We start from the raw sequence: 18563 nt of genomic DNA on the forward strand, positions 1-18563 counted from the left end.
AATACACGAGCACACGTACGACCAACTTTGAAAAAAAAAAATATATATATACATATTGATATATAGAAGATCTGCTGTAACAACTTAAGGTTTTGAGAAAAAGCTGTTTCAAGTAACATATAATTTCAAACTGTGAAGTACAAACTCCAAGTTTTAGAATACAGTTGTGTCTGGTACAAGGTTAAGTCATCAACCAACAACCGAAAACACCACTTGCCAATTCAAGTCAGTGCTACAAACTAAGACTTTCAGGTATAACTTGAAGGAAGTTACAAAATCATTTCCTCAATGCATTTTCTAGTACCAAGATACCGTTAGTATTGACTTATTAGCCTTAGGCTAAATTGTTCATCTGTAGAAGAATGTTAAAGTTGTTCCAAATGGATGATAATCATTTGAAGATCATGACATGCGTGCTATAAATTGCATATTATGTTTTCTACCCACACGTTTTCCAAAAAAACTTGACGTGATTAGCTGCAAGTGATGTATGCAATTGTATAAACTAGTATGCTGGTAGTCCTATGCACTGTGAGAGATCATCAGGTAGAATAACTATATGTACAAAGATTCTTTAATTTGCAAGAAGATCGAGTGAAACAGATTATTAGACATACCTGTCTACAAAATGGAGTATCTGTGTTCAATGCTCATATGGGACAATTTTTTCTAAACGATTTTACGATAGCGGTGGGCAAATGGACAGGTGGGCAGATGGGCAGATGGGCAGATGGGCAGACGGGCAGACGGGCAGACGGGCAGAGGAGCAGCCGAACAGACAAACACTGTTCATATTAAAGGAAAGATTGCAGTTTTTTCATGCATAGCTAAACATAGATCTTTTGTTTAAAATAAATCTGCTACTTCTCTACACAGTGTTGATGGATAATCAAGAAATCTTCTTAAAATGTTCTGTGCCAAAATTAACTAACGGTTCATTTAAACTATCTTCACAAAGATGAACCTCTAGCAAATTTTGGGAGTAGATTAAAGCATACTTTAAAAATAATGCAAGGATTAACTTAACAAGCTACTTGTGAAATTAAAAACTTTAGTGTAAGGTGACCTTAAACAACTGATTTTTAACTTGGAAGTAGTTTAAGTTCCTATCTGGCGGAAAATAATTGAATTATTTATTGGCCGATTGACCTGTTCTACAATCAATATTAGTATCACTATATAATTTAGCAAAACTGTTGTTCATGACATGCATTTTTATGAAAGAATATTATCTAGACAGTTGTGTTCAAATGGCTACTTAGTGTGGCTGGTGCATGTAGAAGTATTCAATAATTTTGAAGCAATGTATGTATTAACTCAATCTTTTGAAATGAGGCTGTGTTTGACAAAGACTGCACAATACTCAAATCTCTCCTTATACTTCTAATAGAATGCATCAATATAATGGTGGTGTTATAGCCCTTCAATGTTTTGCATATAACGTAAAATCAAAGCTTTTTTCATTTTTCAAGCATGTTTTTATGGTGTTTGATATTACCTAGGAAACTATTTTCTAGGTTTTTCTTGGCAACTTCTCTCTCCAAGTCATCTGAACTCTTTTATCACCACCATCAATAAGTCTCTTTATTCGATTCTATAGTTTCCTTCACGATTGATTTGACATCCCGCTGTCAGAGCACATATCCTAGTTTTCAAGTTCTATCTGTATTTGTACCTGCCATTTTGCAAACACCTGCATCACTTGTATAGTTATGTCAATAATGTGACACTTTTCCTTGTCATTACCATTCAGCATCACCAAGTGCTAATGTCACTCTTATCTGTTTTAAATGTTGAAATATTGTAATCGCTTAAAACTAACTTTCCCTCACTGCCTCACTTAGATGGTCATACCACTTATCTAAATGTAACAGACCATGTTTCTATACATTACTATTCTCATCAACATTATTATTATCTGAGCACAGTCAAAAACTAGATATGTTGGTATTTGGCCACCAAATGGCTTTACACTGTGTTGTCTAGAATTAAAGCACTTCAGATGTGATAAGTTCTAAGCGATGATAATTTTTTCATGTTAGTCGGATTCACTTTTTGAGACAATATTATTATTAGTTTTTTCGTTGTCAACCAAAATATTTACGTCATAAAATGCATCTTTATGTTGCACAATACTGGTACGTAAACTAGTTTCATGCTTGTTCATTAAGATAATCTACATGTAGAAGCATTAGTTCAATGGTTATGTTTTGTAACAATAAAAGGGGACAGAATTTTATGTCATTATGCCAATAAATCTATCAAATGAATTTCTACACTTAAAACTGCTGTAATATTCAAGCGAAGTTATTTGAGTTTTTCAAAGTTGTTTGAAATTTTTTTAAATTTTAGTGAAAAGAAACAGCTCTCACTTTATTAAAACTTGAACTTTATAACAGTAAGATGGAAATTTTAATATAAATTTATATTTAAAGTTTTGTGAAAATCACTCAGTCATAAAAACTGATAACAAATTATTTTGAATACTCAAAAAGTCATTTTTGCTATTATTAGGCAAACAATAAAACTAAACTATTTGGTTTCTCTTGACAGGGCTATATTACAGTACATTTGTTTTTCATATCATTCTGAGACGAGACATTTTGGCTGATATAATTCTGTGTTTTTTTATTTAACTGTGTACCTAAACAATTGTATTGAATTCATTTCTTTTGAGGCATGAATGTGTAGGCCTACACAAATTTTCCTGCTTTAAAAAGCAGGTTATTAGTTCCATAAAGATAACAACTGCTGAGCTACAAAGAAGTTAAAATGTTAAAAACAATTCATCAACCAGAAACTAAAATCTCACTATGCAAACAAACATCTACCACTTCCATGAAAAGTTGAAATCCGGTAGAATGGAAAGCTTTTTGCAGCTGCCTCATTTACTCCCAAAACGGTTAAAACTCATTTTAAAGACTTTGATGAATTCTCAAAAGCATAACTTACTTTCATTTATAATTTTGTATAATTGAGGAAAAGCTATTGGTACCATACAACTTATTTACTGTTTAAATTGTTTGCCTCAATCTTTAAATAAGTAAAAATGTGATCAGCAGGTGCTTCGAAATGCATGTGCCGAGACAGGCTTTATGGTATCTGCTCAAAGCATTCAAGCATTACTTCTATCTTTTGCTGTCTATCTATACATTGGAATTTGTTTTTATTTTTTATCTTCTAAATATTGGCTAATTCTGCTCACACTATATCAAAAATATCAATGATGGTGAGAATGGATTAGATAAAAATATGGTTCTTGAGTTTTCAGGTTGTGTACCCACTAAAGGAGAATTTACACTTGGACGGTTTGGTAGAGTTTTGATTGCGCTGAGAGTACTGGAATTGGAATGACTTCCAATCTGCTTACAATTAAACACAAAATTACTGAGACCAACCAGTCTGGCTGGTGGCACTGACATGAAGGATGTTCAGTATTTAAAGGGGAATTCCCTTCAGGAATGATTAACTGCTTTAGCTAAGCTCTTTGTTTTGCTCGCTAGCTGTTCCCTGATATGCAATTTCTTAGGACTGCTGTGAGCCCTAGCGGTATAGATATGACAGAAAACATGCTTCACAGTCTGTAAACGTTAAAGTGCTTTTGCACCAGCAGATTTTATTAGAGTTTCTTCACACAGAGGGAGTTAAAATGACGTTTGGTCTGTTTACGGTCTCAAATAAATTGGTGCCTAAATTTCCCACCAAACTAACTAAAGTTAAACTAAACTATGCAGAATGCATCCATTTTTAGCCTAAGAAGTACAACATCGATATCCATTTCATTTGCTGGTATTTTTGGTGATGTTGTGAGATGCAATTAGTCAACTCCATGTTTTAATGTGTCGATGACAGGCATGAAAAAAAAACATAATATGCAGCATTTTACCGATGTTAAGTTTTTTGTATTGCATGAACATACATGGTAGGCATGAAAGCAAATCTGATATAAATGCACATTTATAGGCTTTGGTACAATTAATCTAGCTAAATATGTGAAGTATTGAGTTGAAAAGCTATTACTTTGTGTAGGTACTAATCAAAACCTACGAATAATATCCGTAATAATAAATAAGTAGCCTATTATAGTAAGTTTATTGATGTTTCACTTTAGTATATTAAAGAATAATAAAGTGGAACACTCACACCAACTATAGAACTTTTTTATTACAATAACCTAAACAAAATTGCTACTGTGTTCTGACATGGCTACTTGAAGGATATAAAAACACATCACTTAAACTGCTTTCTTTTCTTAGTTACATCATGATTACTTTGCAGGAAATCTTCCTACTTTGTATTATGAACATTTAAAGCAGTCTGTTTTAGCCTATGTACTTATAGACTTCAGATTAAAGTGTCTCAGGTTTCATCTGCTCTTATAATATTGTTCAAAGCCCTCAGGCTTTGCTTCTATTTTAATTGCTCAACCTGTTAGCGCTGAGTTCACTTCTTTGTGTGCTTAGAAAGAAGTGAGCTCACAAAGAACTTATTTTCAGTCATCAACTATTAGTTTTTTGTTTTTTTTTAAAGTTGCTGAGATTGTTTGGGCTGCCTGTCAGGTAGTAAGAAGGTAAGGGTACTGAAAGGAAACATACCAGATCACTAGTATATCACCAGCTTGCTAATCTAAAATAATTTAGTAAGGTTAGTGGGTCAACTCTAGAGTTTATTATATGAACACTTGTAATCTCCAGCACAAGCATTTGAAATATCCTATTCAATCATTTGAAATCTCCTATACAAGTTTTTGAAATCTCCAAGTTTACAGGTCAGAAGGTTTTTGAGTTCTCAAAGCTGTGTTTTGGAGAAGATTGAGAAGGAGGAGCTTACCAAAATGGCTCGAATCACTTGACTGCGTCGGCTAGATTCCAGTTGCTGGTAGCAGAGTTCAAGAAGATGCCAGCCAAGAAGGATGATATCAGAACAAAACACCTTGACAGTGACATTACTTGACAGTGACACTATTTGACGGTGACACTACACTGTGATACTGCACAGTCACATTGACACTAAATTGTGACACTTCATCAGTGACAGTCCCTACTTAGCTTGAATTGTCACTGGCTCTAACCCTTATACCACTGTTTATAAGATGGAGTTATAACCACGTGGTTATCATGTGGTTAGAAGTTTATCTCTCTCTTTTTCGCGAAATGTGTGTATTTCAAATTCTCTGCTAAATTATTTGCTCTGCTAAACATTGTTTCAATGCTAATATCGACTAGCTTAGGAGTGCAGAAACATATTTGAGGTCAGAAAACACCGTGAAAAACAATAACGCAGCCATAAGAAACAGAATCTCAACAAAATCAGCAATCAGAACCCAACTGATCGAGCAAATCATAAAAAAATTTTAATTTTGTTTTTGCATGTATTATAAATATTGTTTGTTTATGTCATTGGCTTTTGTTAGAACACTGCAATGTACTCCACAAGCACTAAGCATGCATTTTTAGGGTTTGTTGGCACTATTTAGTTGTAGAGCTTTTTAGCACGCTTTTATAAAACTAATGCTTTTTGCAATTAAAGTCAAATTGCTATCAAGCCTCTTATTATATATTCAGGATATATTTTCAGCATTTCATTGTGCGCTCAATTAAGCATACTAATGAGTATAAGTATTTGAGAGAACACGACCATTTTTAAATATATATTTGTAGCAATATGCTACAAATTATAATTGTATAACTTATGAATTTGCAGATTTATAGATTGCACTAGTAGATAGTATTAGTGTCATTACCTAAACTCGGCTTTCGATGTACCGACATTCATAGCTCATCTTCTATTATACATAAAAAGCCAGTTTTTTTCTGCAAAGTGTAGCAAGCATATCAATGAGTGCAATAAATCTTATGCAACAATTGTAAGTACAGTTATGAATTGTAAGTATGCTTTCAGATTTATCATAATGAAGTAAAGAATTGAAAGCTTTAGCGTTTTTGCATTGCAATTTATAAGATGTTTGTAAGTTAACTACAAACAATATATATCAACTTGTTAAGATATTTCTGAGCTTACCAATGTGTATTTAGTTAAAAATCTACAACCGGTTGAAGGAAAGTTATGGCAGCCTTGTTGCCTCCATGTTGAACAGTAAAATTTCTTAGCTGACAGGCCCAATGATGAGTAAATTATAGCCAGATGCGCTTGGTAGGAATGTGTTCACCATAATGGCAGCTAGATTACTCTGCAAAAGAGCAATCGGGTCTCATCGACCAGCAGCTATTGTTGTAACTCTTTTGCAGATGTTCTAGCACTTTTCTGGGAGTTGGTCAAGGACCAGCTTGCTTAACTGATTAGTGGTACAATTTGAGTTTAGTAGAAATGGCCCTCTTGCTTCTCCAAGAGAAAGAAACTTATAGAGTTAGAAGGCTCACAGTTTGCGCTTAGGCCAGACCTTTCTTTTCATGGTGTTATTGAGACTGGCTGAGTAATCGATCTGGCTTTGAGTGTACAAACATTAAACTTTTACGCTGGCCTAGCTGGTTTCAGCATAAAAGTCTTCAGCATCACTCGGGCCATTGCACTGGAAAGTTTTAACTTGGTGTTTTGGTGCAAGAGCACAAAAAAACATTATCAGGTAATCTAAAGCTTCGACCAGCTAGTTTGTGTGGAATTCACGTTTTTGGTATGTCCGTGTGTCATCTGTTCCGGTCTACATATATTTAAAAAATCTGAGTCTGACCTGATGTAAAGCCAAGTCCTCATTCTTCCCTCCAAGTTTCTTAAATGTTAAGTTTCTTCAAGAGGTCAGCACCCTACCTGTCACAAAAGAAGTCTCACTCCTTTCCTTTGACCTTTTGGAGTGCTAGATTTCTAAAGAGTTGAGGATCTACCCTGATGAAAAGCCAGGTCTTTTTTTTTTCTATGAGCGCTGCTCTTTTCCAGGCGTGGTTCCCCTTTGTTGATTTGGCGCTTTTCACGGTTGCTACATTTAAAGCGGTATAAGTAGGTCTATACAGAGCACCTTTGAATTTGGTGTAAGATTCCTATAGATTAAACAAAACCTGCAGATTTTGGTTCTCACACATTGGTTTTCAACAGATCTCGCTGCTACCACCAGTGTAAAGAATGCCCAGATTCCAACCTCTTTGCATGTTGGCGTGGTTAGAATCTAAGTGTTTTACTTAATTTCACCAACTCTGTGCAGGTTTGCAATAACAAGTGATTATAGCTTTAGTGTATGATATATTTATGACATATAATCATATAATATAATCATAGCAAAATAAAATTGTAAGATAAAAACATAGCTACTCTAAATTTTGTAGGCAGGGATCATCTTACATACGTTCTAATTTGCTAGATTCCTCTAGTTCCACTCGGCTATCTTACGGTCCGGTTAGTGCTGGCCCGGCTCACTTTTGCTGGCAGCTAAAAGCATGCTCATATCATGTGTATGTACATTATTGTATCTATATGATACAACACAAACATCACATATAAAATAAAAACTGCTTAACAAATTTATTCTCATATTTTGTGCATCATCACACAGATTGTTATTATAGGTCAAACTGTGTAGTAATTACTTGTTTATTTCTATTCAGCTTGACTACATGATTGGTTTATCGTGTTAATATATAATTAAAATTAATTGGAATTTCAATATTGTTCTAATAGTAGGACAACAAATGCTCCTATCATGTAAACCTTGTTTATCATAAATTCTCCTGGATGTAAAAAATGTGTGTAAGGCCGTTACATTGTATTGCATAAAAAAACTTTATATACTGTAACTTAAAGTGCCAAGTTAGTGCAAGTTGCAAGTTCTCAAGTTTGAACTATATGGCACGCTCACACTCGTCGCCTCTATGTACCCATCAGTATAACATCTCTTGGTCACATGAAACATGTTGCCATTGACAAGGACACACAAAGATAGCGAAGTGCTGTGAAATGCACTATCAAAAGTTTTAGATGCTGGTGACGTAGGCCACACAGTTCATGAGTTTTGGGCTCACCCTGCACAGCATTAGTCAGTCTTGTCCAAGTAGTACTAAGAAGTTCCAAGTAGTACTGAGAAGATCCTAGTAGCATGAATGAAGTACTATGTTCTGACAACATCCTTTTCAGTCGGCATCTTCTTGAACTTTACTCCCGACATCTAGAGTCTAGCCGAGGAGCAAGTCTTAGCGGGCTCTATAGTTGACTCAGGCTCTATCAGTCAAGCTATCAGAGCCATTTCAACAAGCTCGGATTTCTTGATCTCTTCTTCCAGTGAATATCAAGGGAGAAACTCACTTTCACTTGGCTCACTGACAATGTAAGCTACGTATATTCTTTAAAGGCGCAATCAACCAGATGCCAACAATGCCACGATGCCAACCAAGTGTGACTAGACATGAATTTCCCTGTTATTAGAAGCAGGATTGCCCACAAAGCCTGCCTGGCCAAGACGCTTTCCTTCTTCACTTTTAGGAAGCCTGAATGCCTTGTGTGAGTCTGTCATGCCTGTGCTCTGATGCATGGATACCAGCTTTTTGTCCAAAACTAGGAGGCCCCCCAAGCATTATTTTTATCTTTCCCCAATTTCTCTACCTAGCTCAACATATTTCTGAATGAATCAACAGTTTTACTTTGTTGAGCATGGCGACCAATTCGGAAAAATGTGGTAAATTGTTCAACTGCTAAGTATCGATAAGTATCCTGTGCAGTACTAGCTCATTTTGGTGTTCAAGTGCAATTGGCCCTGTCATACTTATCTTTCAATTTTTGTGCCATTCCTCAATCTTTGTATCTCCCTGCAAAGGTCACTTGGAGTCGAACATTACAGTAGATAGCCATACCAAATTTCTACTTTTGGTTAGGTTGTCGAGTGGTCTTAGCTGGTCAAAGGTTATGCTAAACAATATTTGGTGCTGTGGGCTCAGAACACTGAGTTCTGATTGGCGGTTCTGAGCCATTCTTGTTCCAATGTTTTTCAAAATTCATCCAGCCAAGCTTCCAGCTTCTTACTAAACTCCGGCTTTATTCATAACCTCGGCTTTTGGCTTGGTTAACTCCAGCTTAATTTCCAGTTTGGCCTCTGCCTTTTTTTTCTGGCTTTTGTCCTTTTTGTGTTAGGGCTTCAGCAAGTATCGGCGTTGCTGACGCTTGTAACAATTTTTCCGGACAGTTATTATAGGGTTTTAATCAGCTCTTGCTCTGGATATAGGGTTGTCCTTGACATTCTATCGGTGTGGTTGAGCCAGAATTTTTATAATCTGGCATGGTCCCAACACTTGGCTTGTAACTAGGGGTTGTCTCTTTTCTTCCTTCACTTGTTCACTAGCCAAAACATGTCTCTCAATCCGTAGAAGAGTGTTTCTTATGTTATTTTGCCAAACGGCCAACCGCTCTTCTTAGAGGGTAGCATGCACTTTTTACAGTAATTTGATTATCTCCACCATGTACTCATGTGTTGGTTGAGCCCCTGTAGGTAGAAATGATACTCCAACTAGTCGTGCAAGTGCAACTCTTTGTCAAGCATTAGCGAGTTGATCGTTTCACATTTCGTCAAATGAGGTGTGCTGCGGTACACCCTCATCAACCGTGTGAACAATGTATCCCATTTTTTTGATCTCATGGCTGCAGTAGTGTTGAGAGTGAGTCACCCAGCTGTTGTTTATTTTGCTCAACTACTATTTTAGCTTGCGGGTAGTAGGGCTAGTGCGGCTCTTCTCCACATGCCACAGCTTCCTCAGCTCAGCTGTTGACTAATTCTCAAACCGCTTCTCTTGGTCTATGTGAATCTGTTCTGGCAAGCCCGTGTAACAGAAGATTTTTCTATTTAGAGTGTTAGCCACCACTGGTGCTGTGGCTTCTAGGAGAGCTAAATTATCCTACCATTTAGTGAAATGGTTAGTCAACACCAATATCTACTTTTTCCCTTTCGGCATCAGTAATGGTCTCACCAAGTCCATGGCTACTTTCTGCCAAGGGCGTCTTGCATGCCGTCTTTGTCTACTACCAACTGTTGTTGTCTCTCCACTCATTGCAGCTGAGATACTTCACAGCTATTGACCAGTTTCATTGTTGTCGCAGCCATCCCTGGCTAGTAGCATGTCGGGCAGAAGTGGCTTGTCCTCCTTTCCACTCCAAAGTAGACAAAATCATGTTTTTGCCATGCGGTAGGCTCCCTGATGGCTGGTGGGCAGACTGTACTCTGCCGAGGCTAGCTGTAAAAGGATGTTCAAGCCTCCTACACTCTGTTTGGTCATAATCAAAGAACCGGCTATATTTTGAGTAGCTGTTGGAGTTTCTGGTCCCTCAACTCTAGCTGGTTCCAGATCAGTTCTTTAACTCAAGAGAGGCCTTGGTAAATCATGGCTCTAGGCCAGCTCGTTGTCACTGTCACCTCGAGTCTTTATCCAAGTCATGTCACAGAGTCTCAGGGTGGCCTCGATATATCTCGGGTCAACTACTCCGAGTCCATTGTAGTTGCAGCGGCTTGGCCCATGAGACCGACTGCCTCTACACACTCTTAGCAACCCCTAAAATGGCTGTTGGGCTTTTTTCAAGTCTACCCAACACGGTCAAGTTTTTCATGATGAGCTCCTTTATGGTCGGTTCGTCATCTTTCAATTCAGTGGGTTGACACTGCCGGTAGTTCTCGCAAGTCTGTCCGCTCATTCCATCAACATTTATGTGGCGTACCCCAACTCGGTATTCCTAAAAGTATTATAACTAGGATAAGATTTCCAACCGTCTGGCCACTTGGTTCAAGAGCTCTGCATACATACCTGCATAGCAGGCGGATTGAAGCATATTTGGTGCAAAGTGGGAACTGCCTTTTGTAGAGGTTAATTCAAAGGTTTTTTCCGGTGCTGACCATGGCCAACAATCCTCTCCAGGCAAGGCAGCAGTTTGTTTCTGCAAGTACCAAAGTTTTGCTGAAATATGCAATGACTCTTTTGGTGTCATCCTTGACTGGGAATAACACTGAAACTATTCTACATCTGCTTGCATCTGTGTCCAGAATATATGGCTAATTTAAATTAGGATAGCCCAGAACAGGTGACAAGAAAATGTGTCTTTTTAGTTCCAAAAACTGTTTGCTGGTCATTGCCCACATCCATTTCTTAATTTTTCTTGTCAAGAGATATGAGGACTGTTCTGTGGCAGCAAAACTTGAAATGTGCTGACAGTTGTATCTAACCATGCCCAGAAAGCCTTGTAGCTCTATGAGCCGTCTGGGGGGTTGGCCCTTCTCAGACCACTCTCTTTTTCTCAGGGTCAGTAGCGACTCCTGCAGGGCTGACCACATGGCTCAGATAGATCACCTGTAACTGAAGCAGCTTGCACTTAGTTTGATCTTGAGTCCAACTCCATTCTATCACTAGAACACTTATTTCTGTCGGTGTAGGTGTGTGTTGAAGTATAGAATAATGACTATTATTTCATACAGGTAGAGCAGTTTTTTATTACAGGATGTGCAACACTCGCTCATTTGCACAAGGTAGCTGGTGCAAAGGTTAGTCTGAATAGCAAGACTTCCATCTCCAATGGCCAAAGTGAGTAGCAAATTCTAAACTTCCTTGGCATCAGAATCTAATGGTGTCTTAGCAGCTACTGATCAAGTCTAGTGTTCTGAAAAATCTGCTGTCGGAGAGGGATTCAAGGCTGTCGTCAAGCCGTAGAAAGGAGTAGGCATTTTATTTGGTGACTGCATTCAGCCAAGTCCAGTCTACACACAAGTGCCATTTTCTGTTCTTCTTTTAGAACAAAACATTCAGAAAGCTCAAAGCCCTTCTAGCAGGATCAATAAGTCCTTTGCTGAGGAGGTCGTAAACTTGCCGCTCTGTTTCGACTTCCTTCTCTAGTTCGATCGTGTATGGAAGCTGATGTATCAGCCAAGTTTCCTTTTTAGTTGCATAGAGTGCCCCACCTTGGAGGTTTGTACCACGTCTCCGTCCCTGGTGCTGAACGTACTCTGGTAGCGTGTAAGCAGCCTTGCTAGCCACTCGGCTTGCCCTTGTTCTGTGAAGTTTTTCTTGGCTGCAAAAAACAAGTCGTCCAGGTAGACTGACCCCTCTTCTTCTGATGTATTTGAACTTTGTGTTGTGAGACCCAAGCTGGAGATGGGTGGTTCCTCATTTACCTGGTAGTCTTCCACGCTTGTATATGTGCCAACAATGGTGCCAGCTAAGAGATGTAGAAGTGAGTTTTTATCAGGCTCAGGCGCTATGTGACTATGCTTCTTTTTAGCCTAGGCTAGTTCAAGCTTGTAGCCAGTTGAGGACCACCAGACAACCTTCTATCAACCCCTAATGGGCAATAGGTTCAGGTGGTGACCCGACATGGAATGGCCATTTTACAGCCTCGGCAACCTTACGAGCTGACACCTGTGTCAGCCTGTACAACTCAACAATCAACTATCAACAGAAACCATTTACTGCTGAAATTTCATTTCACACTGTTAAGCCGCCAAGAAGGGCATCCTCAAGATGGTGTTTTTGCTGATGTACCACACCAAAAAACCTCATTGGTATTTACATCCCAGAGCTGTATAGGCAGGCATACAATTCCACAGAATGGAATCCGATACTATTAGCCATGAGACCATGACCGTTATTCTCCTGTTGAACAAGCTTGTCGAACACTTGCGTACTTAGCAAGTTTATGGTACACCTAGTATCAACACGAAACTGGATGCATTGCCCTTCTAGCTTCTTTGGGATGAAGTAGCTTGTAAATTTGTGTCAGTCCAGAACCCTGCCTGATTTAGTACCAACCTTGCCTCAAAGTCAAAGGCAGTCTTTAGAACTGACCACTTATGAATCTGCAGCGACAAATTTCTGATGTGCTTGCTGAGTCTGGAAGAGAAACGTAAGGCAGGTCAGTAATGTTGCTTTCAAGGCAGGCTTCCAGTTATGCACTCGCTTCTAGCTATCCTTTAAACTCAGTTCTAAGTACATTCTCACAGAAGACATGTCTAGATCAGGCTCTTTGGTGTGTTGGCTTTGCCTGGAAGAAAGGCACTGGGCACGCCGGCCCTGTCTCTTGCAAAACAGGCTTCCGATTACCCACAGGCCGGGGCTCATCGAACTTGCTTCTGACTGCACTCCTGGCAACTAAGCCTAGTGTGATTCACTCATATCGAGTTGTAATTCTTTGGCTGTTTTTAGCAATCTAGACTTTAGCTTCTCTAAAGCCTCGTAGCAATTTTTGATAGCTATGGCTAAAGGTTCCTTTACTTCCATTTTGTCTAGAGTGAAGAAAGCAGGCTTCCTCCGCGTCACATCTCTGATACTTCTTGGGCTTTTTCAGGCTAGATTCAAACTTGGCATGGTGTCTGTGACTAGTGGGTTGGCGAGTTTCTTACCAAAGATGAGTTGGTTTGAAGCCTTGGTGCAACCACTAGTTAGTACTACTGTTGCGGCTCTGCCATTTCCCAACTTTGTGGCCTTTGGCTGGATAGTCTAGAGATGTGGTCCTGGCTGCCACACTATTGCATTGGAAAAGTTTCTTTGCTGTGGCTACCTTATCCTGCATTTTTTGGCAGCTGCTTAACAAGCAGTGCCAGCTTGCTGATGGTCTGATCTGGCAGTTTGCTCTGCTTGCTCTTCCTCCATGAACCAAATGGCTGTTAACTAGCATCCCCCAAGTTTGACCTGGAGAAACTCTGTGCCAGCTCGGGGTGCATTGTTCATTGCAGTTGAGGACACAGCCAATAATGGCGTTGTAGGCTGGAGTTATTTAGGGTGCTTCGAAGCAGCTCCTTAGCCATGTTTGCTCTATTTGGTGGTTGCGAGTCTCTTTAGGCTACTCGGACTAGCCTATCTACTTAGCCTGCTTGATCCTGGAGAACAGTCATTGTGGCTCTCCTTTGGGTACTCCGTTCAGACTGAGCCTGCCTGAAGAGAGGCCAAATTGAGCTCTCAGCTCATCAAACACGGCTTTAATTCAGTCAGCTTGTTCACGGTTCCCTGCCATTTTCTATGGCGCCTTTTAAAAATGGAGTAAGTTGGCCATCTCAGTCCACTCATTTGCTCTGACCATTTTTTGAAAATGGCTAATGAAATACTTCACACCTTCCAAGCCAAAGTACTGAAGTGACTTGAACTGGTGGACCAGAGCCCAAGACACTATCATTATCCTTTCTAGTACTTTGGCCAGGCGATCCGTGCCTTGAGCTGCACCTTGTGCATGTCTGGTGGCCATTTTGATGCCAACCCTTACGAGAGTATTTTACAGACCTTAACAGGTAGGCTGATTTTAGAACAGCTAAGGCTCTCTACCATCCAGAGGTGGTCTCCCTTCGGGTACTCATTCTACCTGGAGCTTTCCTCTTTCTATCACTAGAGTAGTCTATGTGAGAGCATCTAGATATCTATTGATGTTTGTGGCATTAGGATCTCTGATCTCACTGCTGCTAGCAGTGCAAAGGAACTAACTGTGGTCCTCTGCTTACTCCTCAAGAATCAAACCACTCAAGTACAAGGCAAATGGGTATATATTTTGCAGTAAACTTATAAGAGTACTGTCAAATACGCATTGAAAATATGTGTATTTAACTGCACAGTGTGAGACTTCTAGCTGCTCTGATTTTAGTCGCTTTCGCGTCGCCTTTTATAACTTCTGGCTTTGAATTAGCTCCATCCCTCGGTTGTAGGGCCAACTCAGTAGTTGACCCTCGGCCCGCCAAAAGTGTTACTGAGGGCTGTGCCGTCTACTGATTCGGGGCTCAGCCCGGTGCTGGCATCAGTCACCTTAACATTCGCTGTCCTTTTTAGCTCGGCCCTGGCCTCGACAAGCATTCATTGAAATATCAGAAATGTGAAAGTGTCTCCATTTTTTTAGCTTTACAAGAGGTTATTGCTACATAAGTCATACTGAAGAAATATTAAATTGAGTTGCTAGTAAGTCCAGCAACATCGGTGGTGTGCTGAATGTTAGTGATGAAGCCTAGTGGGTTCGTATTTTATAGCTTCATATGTACGCTTATCACTTCGTCGTGATTGGCTAGCGGAGTATCAGCGAAAACGCCTTGAAAGGAAACCTGACGGATACCAAAAAAACATAGTTTTTATTTTAATGAAACTTCAACCACTCTGAAACAATACATCATTTTGAATGAAACAGTTTTATAAATAAAGTTATTAAAACTAATAAAGAAGCACAATATTTTTATTACAATTTTATCATTATCTTCCTTTCTCTTGGTACCATGTCTTGTTAGCACATAGGCGATCATAGTCCCTTCACTACCTATAAGCATGACTGTTCTTAGCAAGTTTCAACAGTAGTTTACCACTGCGTTATGCTTGAGACCACCACTCTAGCTAAGCATTAGCTCGTAGAAAATCTCCTTCGTCCTTTAGATTTTATTTTTAGTTCTGCAAGTTTGCTAGCCACTCTCTTCATCCAGGCTGAAACGCAGATGGGTGAGAAGGTTTGGTCGCCGACAACTCGACGAGATTTAGTGCAAGAGAAACTGTTGCTGAATGACAACGCCACTGGTCCTTATGTGACTTGGGCCACTTAACCATTGATATTAAGCCAGCTGCCTAATCACTGAACCAAGGCCGTTCCCTTAATAATAAGATAATGATAATGTATGATCCCTTATATTCCCTTATGATCATATATCATTATATTATAGTAAAAACTGATTTGTGTAAATTCAAAAAAGCCAAATTACATTCATGTCTGGCTTCGCTAGTGTGCATCTCACAGTGTTTATTCCATGACTAATTACATCTCACAATGTCTCTTATTTTACCTCCAGCATGCTTCAGCTTTAAACCTAAACAGTAGTGCCATTGTTTCAAAACAAGCTCCTTCAATTTACGGTTTTCGGTTTTCGTGCATGTAGTCATGTTCATGTGTAGGTAGTCATGTTTGCGTGCAGGTACTCATGTTTATGTGCATGCCTGAACGCACGTAACGAATACTTCATGGTACAAATAGTGACCAGTTGTCCCACGTGACTATATATTCTTCTAACTAGAGCTGATAATGTGTTTACATTAGATAGGGTCGGCTTGTAACTGAGGAAGACCTTCTAGATTGAGAGCTATTTTTGTCGACAGCCATGAATGACCTTTTAGGCCATTTAGGGCAATGAAAAAATGTGTTTGATTACATGATTTTGTTGCTAGTCAGTGAGTTTTGATATGACTTCCTTTTATGCAAACTTTAAAGGCTGAAGAATAATGAAGGCAAAATGAGAGACATTGCGACAAGATAATACAATGATTAAGCAAGCAGCAAGCCCTTTTATTCTATGAAATTTACAATGGTTTTAAGGAATAGTTTTTAAGAATGTTATCATAAAACTAATCTTTACTAAAACAAGAGATTAGTCTTTTGTCTATTTGTTTGTCTAAAACCAATGTGTTAAAAAAAAGATTGCGTCGCACCGGAAGTGAACCAGGATGTTCAGATCTAAATGCATACTCACTACCAATACACTACTTGTTTGCAAATCTAAGAATAATTGTGCTCATACCTATTATACATGATGATTTATCACGGTTCATGGGACTGCAAATGTACTAGTTGACTTAGTGTACTAGTACTAGCTTAACTGTCAAAAAGACAAGAGGTCAAAAGGTCAAAAGAGGGCCAGAGTGTCACCAATTAGTGTCAAAGACGAGCAATCTAAAATACTCTACACCAATTCCAACAGCATGCAGTCCTGAGACACCAGCAAGTAATTTCACAAAAAAGTTCAAAGTATACAAAAGTAATTTTTAATTACTAAAAAAATGAATTTGGTATAAAACTAAGTAACACTATAACTCTTTCACTGCCGTAGACGCATAAATGCGTTTTCCTGGGACGACTGCCGTAGACGCATTATTGCGACTCCCCCAGCGATTGCGTAGTTACCTAATTATATTATTTGTTGACAGCATAACCCACGGTCTTTAAAATTTTTATGAAATTGACAGTGTTGCCTAAAGATTTGTCTATAAAATTAGCCTAAAACAACGAAGCAATTTAAATCTTTTGTTTGAGAATTTTTAATTTAATAACGAACCTTTTTTGTGTGAGTTCGTTAATTACCGCGCGTGAGTCAGAAAACAGGTAATTAGTTATGTTGATGACCTTATAGCCAAATCAGATTCAAATTTTCGTGATTATACAGATAATTAAAGCAGCAGCACTGACTCTTATAGTGGTGAAAGTAATAATTTTGTAAGAGTAAGGAACATTATGGAGGATCGTTAGAGCTTCGCATCGATTGTTGCTTCACACAGCTTTATCATCGCACAAAGTATAGATCCATTGAATTTTTGCATAGCAATGATGGTTAAAATGTTGGCAAATTAAAATATGTAACAAAAGTGCTCTAGATAGAGATTTAACTTGGAAAAAATACTGTTTACATATTATGAAACAATATCGGCAATTTTCTGTAAAATGGCTGGCACTTGGCAGATACCCAATTTTGTACATGCTTGGCAATGAAAGGGATAAACAATAAATTGTTGTAATATTACTTACTGTAGGTGAGTCAACTTACATGTAAAAGAATAACATCTTTCTTGGGTAACTATAGCACAGCCTGCACATTTGACTTTTGTGAGATGTTGGAGGAATGCACTGACTGATACACGTGTGAGGTATTCTCGTGTATCCTTGAGGTTATAAAACTGTTTTCTCAAATTGCTCATGCTATCTTTATTAAAAGTCTTGGCTGAGAGCACAAGTTTACATTCATCAGAAAAAAAAACAATGCTACTTAATTTCAATGAAACACAGGCTAAGGTATGCTATCTCTTAATGTCGGAATTTGCTTTCAGAACGATTGGGATTTTTCTAACTAGGTTGGATTTCCGAATGAGTGGCCAGGGCAGATAACTGGTGGTTGGTGTGGTACTGCAATGTTCTATCTAGCAGTAGTGTAGACGAATGACATATAGTCAGAAGTGTTGTAACTATCTTCATATTGATGATAATGCAAAGACGATCTGACCAAGACTCATCTGAGATAACATGTTACAGCAATTTATAGGGCTAGACAAAGTTTTGGTGTATCAGATAAAATGGAAATCTTATTTGCAAAGTTTCCTATATGTAGGCCTATCTATATTTTTATGAAACTTGGATCGCTTTCTAATCTTTCTTGATATCTTCGAACTGAAGAAACAATACAGGAAATAAGTGAAATGATTGCTCTCTACAGAGATCAAACTGCTGACATTCAGTTTTATATACTGATACTCTACCTATGGCCCTATCTGGTCACCCTTTAGTTTTGCAGAAGAATTCTTGCTATTATGCTGGTGTTCTGGAATGCTGGAGGAGGAAAAAGTTACAAAAGCAGATTGCCAGAGCCCCCTCCCTCCCATCCATTATCTATGACTTATTTAATGTGACAAATTACACCTGCTCTAAGGAATTTTATGCTGAATTGGTAATTTTAGATTTCTATAGGCCTATTATAAATGTGCCATGATCTATCTGATTAGAAGCTCAAAATGTGCAATCACACAATTAAGGACATTTTTCTAGAATGAACAAAGTCATGAAATGTTGGCATGAAAGCAGAGAGTAGTTATTTGCATTGAAAATGAAAGAAATGTCAAGCTAAGCCTGGCTTTATGCTGGTAGGTTATAAATATTTA

This window comes from Watersipora subatra, chromosome 8 (genome assembly GCF_963576615.1).
Source record: "Watersipora subatra chromosome 8, tzWatSuba1.1, whole genome shotgun sequence".
NCBI lineage: Eukaryota > Metazoa > Bryozoa > Gymnolaemata > Cheilostomatida > Watersiporidae > Watersipora > Watersipora subatra.